Source organism: Centruroides vittatus, unplaced genomic scaffold (genome assembly GCF_030686945.1).
Source record: "Centruroides vittatus isolate TY-2023 unplaced genomic scaffold, ASM3068694v2 contig_254, whole genome shotgun sequence".
NCBI lineage: Eukaryota > Metazoa > Arthropoda > Arachnida > Scorpiones > Buthidae > Centruroides > Centruroides vittatus.
In genome coordinates, this window is record NW_027121609.1 from 37,013 (window position 1) to 44,035 (window position 7,023).

General features: G+C 31.1%; 1 long non-coding RNA gene across 1 annotated transcript; it reads left to right on the forward strand.

Moving 5' to 3' along the window:
- Nucleotides 1-4,655: 4,655 nt before the first annotated feature.
- LOC136971446 (uncharacterized) lies at nt 4,656-6,294 on the forward strand. Its single transcript, XR_010880167.1, has 2 exons — nt 4,656-4,750; nt 5,746-6,294. It is a non-coding gene; the product is annotated as an uncharacterized lncRNA (long non-coding RNA).
- The last annotated feature ends 729 nt before the right edge of the window (nt 6,295-7,023 follow it).

Here is a 7,023-nt window from a genome sequence, read left to right on the forward strand (position 1 = left end):
AAATACAGCATGGATCGTCATAAACGTCGTAAGAATCATTTTAGAGGTTTTAACGAACATAATTACGCGACGAAACGTTTACTTAAAAAAGAAAATTATGAAGATCATCTTCGGATACCTACAGGTGAGAAACCACATTTTTGTAATACATGCAAAAAAAGCTTCGCAAGTAGAAAGCTGTTCAGTTCACATGTGCAAATCCATTTTGCAGAAATAACACTTGTTTTGCATTCAACACAAATTTTCAATGTAGAACGTCTTATCAACAACATTTTCTTCTGATTATGTTTATGAAAAGATTTTGTGTGATTAAAAATTTGTGTGATAATTATTGCATAATCTGTAATAATTACACTTGTAATTATATTTAATTTCTGGTCTCCGAACTTCTGTTTAATGGTCTTCGTTTTTTATTCTTTTGAAAATTATTTTGTTCTATCTATTCTGTTCTCTTTATTTTTTTTATTATTAACGTATTTTGTATCTATGTGTAATAATTAAAGTATGAGCACATTAAAAACGTTTAGATAGGGCTACATGTTAATATAGACTCTGCGATCTCAGATAATGTGCAGAGTACGAAAGACAACACGAACACTGCGAAATCAAACTCTTATAATTTAAACACCAGTCTACTTCGTGAATTATTCTTTCGTTAAATTTTCGTTACTGTGTCTCTTTGTACTTCTGCACCCGGGTGAAGAATACAGTGTTTTCTCTGATCTGTGTTGCCAAGGTTCGCATACAGTATACATTTACTACAATAATACAATTTATAAATCTGATTATGAAAGATGTATTTAGGGCCCCCTGTTCGCCAGGAAATTGCCTTATTTACCATAGAATAACGCAAAACTGACACGTTTTGCGTTATTTTATGATACATTAAATGATAAAAAGATTATTTTTTTAAATTACTAGCAGAGGAGCCTGGGAAAAAGTAACGGCAGCGAAGTTTAAAATTATTAAGACTATAGCCAATCTAACACGTTTTCGCCGGGTGCAGGAATTAGTTTTACTCTTCCGAGCCTAATTAAAGAATTTTTAGATGGGATATAGAATTTTTATATAGTATAAAACAATAATATAATTACAGTAGTGAACCGAAAATCAGAATCAATTGGGGTCTGGGGTTGTTCGGATTAGTGATTTGTTCCGATTACCGATTATGTACGAAAAGATATATTAATCTGTCCGATGTTCAAATTTTTCTCCGTTGCGGTGTCGCTTCGTGTTGAATTTTCGTCGATTTTAAGCCTAAAGAAAATTTTTATAATAATAATTGAGGCTATCGTATCGTTAAAATTTATTTCTGCATTTTGTACAAACAAAATAAATATATTGAAAAATATAAAAACATGAAAATTATACTTTAGAAGTAAATTTAGTATCAAAGACGTTCGATTCAGCACGACACAGTCCGACTGAAAATCGTGCCGATTACCGGGGTTCCGATTTACGAGTCTCTACTGTATAACAGTATGAAGTTCTATAATCTAACAGCAAGACAATAACGAGCTTTGAAATGAAAACTGTCAACAGATTTCACATTCTCGAAATATTAAATTTGAAGCTAAAAGTGTTCAGCTAAAATCCAAGTCTATGATGATTTTAAAAACCATTACTGACTGGTGGTTTGCACGCTATATTTTACAGTTTTGGATCTGTCATATCTTTTGTTTCATTCATAGTATAAATACACGATCACTTGCATTTATACTGTTTCTTATGTATCTAAACCGAAAAGAATCGTATAACAAAAAGGGCAAATTATAAGTTTAGCTGATAAGTTTGCCATTAATATTAGAAGAAAACAAAACTGAAAGGTGGAACATCTTATTAGTACTTTGAATACCATTTATTATAAGGGAGTATACATTAACACAAGCCCTGATCGTTGAAAACATTCAGAATAAGCTAATGTAAGTGCAAAAAAAAAAAAAATGATTTACTAGGATTAGGAAATGGACGAATTCAATGTTCAAACAGAAATACTTTAGAATTTAATTTTTCGCAAAATATATATCAGGCATGGGCAAATGCGGCTCTGAGAGCCGCATGCGGATCTTTTTGAGTTCCGTGCGGCTCTTGCTGAAAGTGTTAATTTCTGTTTTTTATCAATATTTTTACAATTTCATTTTTATAATTTTGCGAAAATATGTTTATTAAAAAAGATGCAATATTTGTTTTATATTATATAATAAAATCGCGCACCTTACCATACTATGCACCACGACAGTACAGAACTGCGGCTCTCATGCATTTTGCAAAACCTACATTGCGGGTCCCACTAAACTCTTGCGTGCCCACCCCTGATATATATATTAATATATTTAATTACGACAATATTTTTTCTTCCTTATTTTTACTATAAACTCAGACACTTTGAATACTTTGACAAACACATCTTACGCTTCTGAGAACCAATATTTATTTTTTTACAAACGTTTCCAACCTGATATCCGTTTAACCCCAGGAAGGCAACATCGGCATATATAAAAATGTAAAAAGGTGTATATTACAAAGGTGAATGTCACGTGAAGACCTTTCGCTTTTTGTTGTTCTGTGTGTCCAGACATTCTTCATTGACATCTGCCTCATACGTTTAACTCAATACGTTTTGTTTGAATATTAAACTATATCATATGTTTCTGCATAAGAAATGTCAGTTATTTCTTCTCTTCCAACAACTTTACGTTTAATAAAAATTAATTCAAAAGTATATACTCCTTACTGCAAGAATAATAAATGCACTTATTCTTGAATATTTTTAATATACTCAATAAATTTTAATTATAATTATTAAACTTACTAAGAGATGACATCTAACACCTGCCTCTAGTGTAAAATTATTTAGTAATTAATTATATATAGTAGCGGACAAATAGCCAGATGTAATCCGGTGTTTGTTTGACTGCAGTTGTCAAACAGAAACTATCAGAATAACACAACATTTTTATACAATGTTTAAGAGGTTCATCTCACAGAAATGTTTGCGATGAAAGTATTTGAATTAGTAATAAATACAGAGAAATTGCAGAAAGTTATCAATTGTCTGATAATTTTCGAAGAAAAGCTATTACTTTAAACTAAAATATAGTATAAGACATAATATTTTAATTATAACTTTATTATATTCAAATGAATTACAGCACGCACAGAATAAAGATAAGTGAATTGAATCTTCTAAAATTAAAAGATAAACTCTTGGGCATCCGAAGAGAAGTAATATACCCATATCAACAGCCCCAGGACTCTTCTTATGAGTATGTTACTCCTGAGAAGTCTTTTAATGGAACCCTGCCACCTAATTACTAATCGAAAAATTTATGCGGCCAGCAAGTTTAATTACGAACCCACTATCAATTAACAGTATTCAGTAGTTTTATCAACTTGGCACTAATGGACTGGTAACAAATGACACTTTACTAGTGCAAACGTACGTGGTTAACTTGAATGGTTAACTTGAAGCAAACATTTCTAAGATGTAGAATCTCGTTTTGCTAGCTCATATGCAGCGATACATTCGGGGGTGGAAGGCATACACGGTAAATATGTAAAAATGATTCAGATTTTTCCACGGATGTGACTCTCATTCCAGATCGCTCACACTTGTACACTGCAGAAGCTTGTGTCTCTCATTATCTTCAAATAGTCAGGAACAACAAAGACGTCCCGAAAAATTTAGAATACAGTAGAGCGTCGTTTATCCAAATCAATTGAAAACTGGGGTTGTTCGGATAACTGATTTTTCGCATAACCGATTATGTACAAAAAACTATATTAATTTACCCGATGTTCAAATTTTTTTCCGTTGCGTGTCGCTTCGTGTTGAATTTCTGTCGATTTTAAGCCAAACGAAAATTTTTATAATAATAATCGAGGCTATTGTATGGTTAAAAATTATTTCTTTATTTTGTACAAACAAAATAAATATATTGAAAAATATAATAACAAAAAACTTATACTTTAAAAGTTAATCTAGTATCAAAAACGTTCGATTCAGCACGACACAGTCTGAATGGAAAGCTTTCGGTTGCTCGGCTTTCCGATACACGACGCTCTACTGTATATACTGTACATATACAGGGTGGGCCAGCGAAAACGAAACGGCAGAGTGTTCGCGTTCGTCCAAGCAAATCGCTCGGACAGGTCGATTTTATTCTCGAGGGGACATCTTTTGCAATAAAGTTTTTGCGATTCTGAATACAACAGACAACAAAAAAGTTTAAAAACTCATTTTTTATGTATTAACTAAACGAACATTTATTTCGAAAAAAATTGTTTGTTTAGTTAATATTCAGATTCGCAAAAACTTTATTGCAAAAGATGTCCCTTCGAGAATAAAATCGACCTGTCCGAGCGATTTGCTTAGACGAACACGAACACTCTGCCGTTTCGTTTTCGCTGGCCCACCCTGTATAGAAAAACACAGTCTGTGATTTCATTAACACTTAACACCAAGAGATAGGCAAAATTCATTATGACCAATTATTCACTTTTTCGTATTTATGTTTTACATTATTTTAAATAACTGATAAATAAGAAAAAAAATTTATATAAACATAAACATAAAAATATATTATTAATAACGTTCTTATACTCCAAATTATTTAATTTTTCTCATATTTAATAATCTATTATGCAAATAACATTGTACTTCGAGTGATTGAGTGATGTTCTTTGGCACCGTTTTTACCGGAGTAAAATCAATTCAACGGAAATCAGAAGTTTTCAACATTTATTAAAGGTGAGTATATACGAAGTTCTTGATTAAAATATAAAATATATTGGAAAAATAAATTGGAAAGTTGGGAAAAAATCGAGAAAATTCCAAATTATGTATATGAATTTATATTAAATACTTGCATTATTCGTCTGAATCATAACAGGTTAATTACTAGTATATCGATTTTATATTTTATTTTTTTCATGTTTTTAATAAATGAATAACTAACGTACGAGTGTCGTTTACGTGTTTAATTTTCTAGCCGCTATTATTGAATAGTTAAAAAGTTTCTGTTAACTCTAGAAATTTCATAACTAAATTCAGTAATTCTATTGACTATTCGAAATTGTATCAAACAATTAAAAACATTTAATAATATATACATTTCCTAAACTAAGATAGCCGGTCAATTGTCTCGACTATTGTAATTTACTACTACATATATTAAGTAACTAGTTTTTAATGTATTTTCAGTATTATAAGTGAGCTTTTTGTATTATAGCCAAAAATTGAAACAATTAGTATTATAACAGTAAAGTAGCATGTAATAAATGTGTTTTCAATGAAAAACTACTGTTACTGTCAAAGAATACCTAGAATGAATAAAAAAGTTGTTATAAATTATTATATTACTACTGGAAATTTTATCTTTCCTATGATTAAAACACTAAAGAACTTCTATACGAAGACAAATAAATTACTTATATTAAACATTTTTATTTTATTCATGTCAATAATCGCTAAAATGTAGTTATTAAATACAGTAGTGTCTAAGTACTAAAATACAGTAAAAGTCATTATTTGTAGTATGTGTATGTGTAAACAAAAAATTATTATAAAGTAATCCTCACTTACTTTTCAATTTAATATTCCATTTGACAGCCTTATGTCTTTTGCCTTTTATTGCACCTGCTTAGTTATGGCACTGTTTTAATTTTATGTAAGATATCCTATTGTTTAGTTTTCAGTTAAAGCGTTCAAGTGTATAATAAAAACATTTTTTTTTTTACTTTCAGGTTTTCAAGTGTCCAGAAATGTCAACCGTATGCGAACAGTGCGGAAAATCTTTTGCCAGACCATACAATTTGAAACGTCATTTAATAATCCACTCAGGACAGAAGCCCTTTCAATGTGATTTGTGTGATAAAGCGTTCACAATGAAAGAGAACTTGAATCGTCATATGAAAAGTCATTCCACTGGTTCCGGTTCAGCATTCGAATGTTCAACATGCAATAAAACATTTACCCGAAAAGAATCTTACGAAAATCATCTTCGAATACATACTGGTGAGAAACCATTTGTTTGTGATACATGCAACAAGAGCTTCAGAACTAAGTCGCTGATGCGTGCTCATTCGAAAACTCATACTGTGAGCTACACTTGTCCTACATGTAATGCAACGTACAAAACCAAAAAATATTATGATGAACATTGTCTGAAGCATTCCAGTTTAAATCAGTTTATATGTGATATCTGTAACCAACGTTTTGGACAGAAACATGAATTAGATAATCACAGACTCGTTCATAGAAACGATAATCAATTTCATTGTGAAGTCTGTGAAGATAGATTTTCTGATCTTTCTAGCTTAAATATGCACCTTCAAACTCACACTCCCGTACGATGCGGTGTATGTTGCGGAGTTTTTTATTCAAAGATAGCTTTGAACGAACATATTCTGAAAATTCATGGAAAGAAGTACTTCGAATCGGATTCTGATTAAAGCATTGATATCATCTACCAATAATGAATTTAATTCGAATTGTAATTTTCAAATCCAGAAATTAATGTCTTTTTATATTCTATTGTTATCATTAATTTTATATTTATCTTTATCGTTCTTTTTTCTTGTTGTGCAGTACCTACTGACTATTGATGTGTTTCATAAACAAAGTATATTAAAAGGTTTAGTTAAATGTTGTATATTAAAATAGATTGGAAACAATGAAGCAAAGCATGTTCGAGAACAAATACGTTTATTGACGAAGATCGATTTTCGAATTTCCTGTGCCCTACAGCCCAACAATTGACGAGTAAATAAATCCACTGAAGAGTGGTAGTTGATCGTTTATTCGCGCTTCGCGATCAGGCTGCCAACGTTCCATTTTTCAAGTTTTTTCACGTGTGTAACACCTTAATAGTGGTCAGTTCCCTATTGGAAATCCTTCAGGAAAATGCATCTGCGGATCCGGAAGGACGACATGTGATACCTTGCAGTAACGAATAAACTAAACCGCACAAGTGCTGCACACTCTTATAAACCGTTTCGTTCGATTTATTTCGCGTATTATTG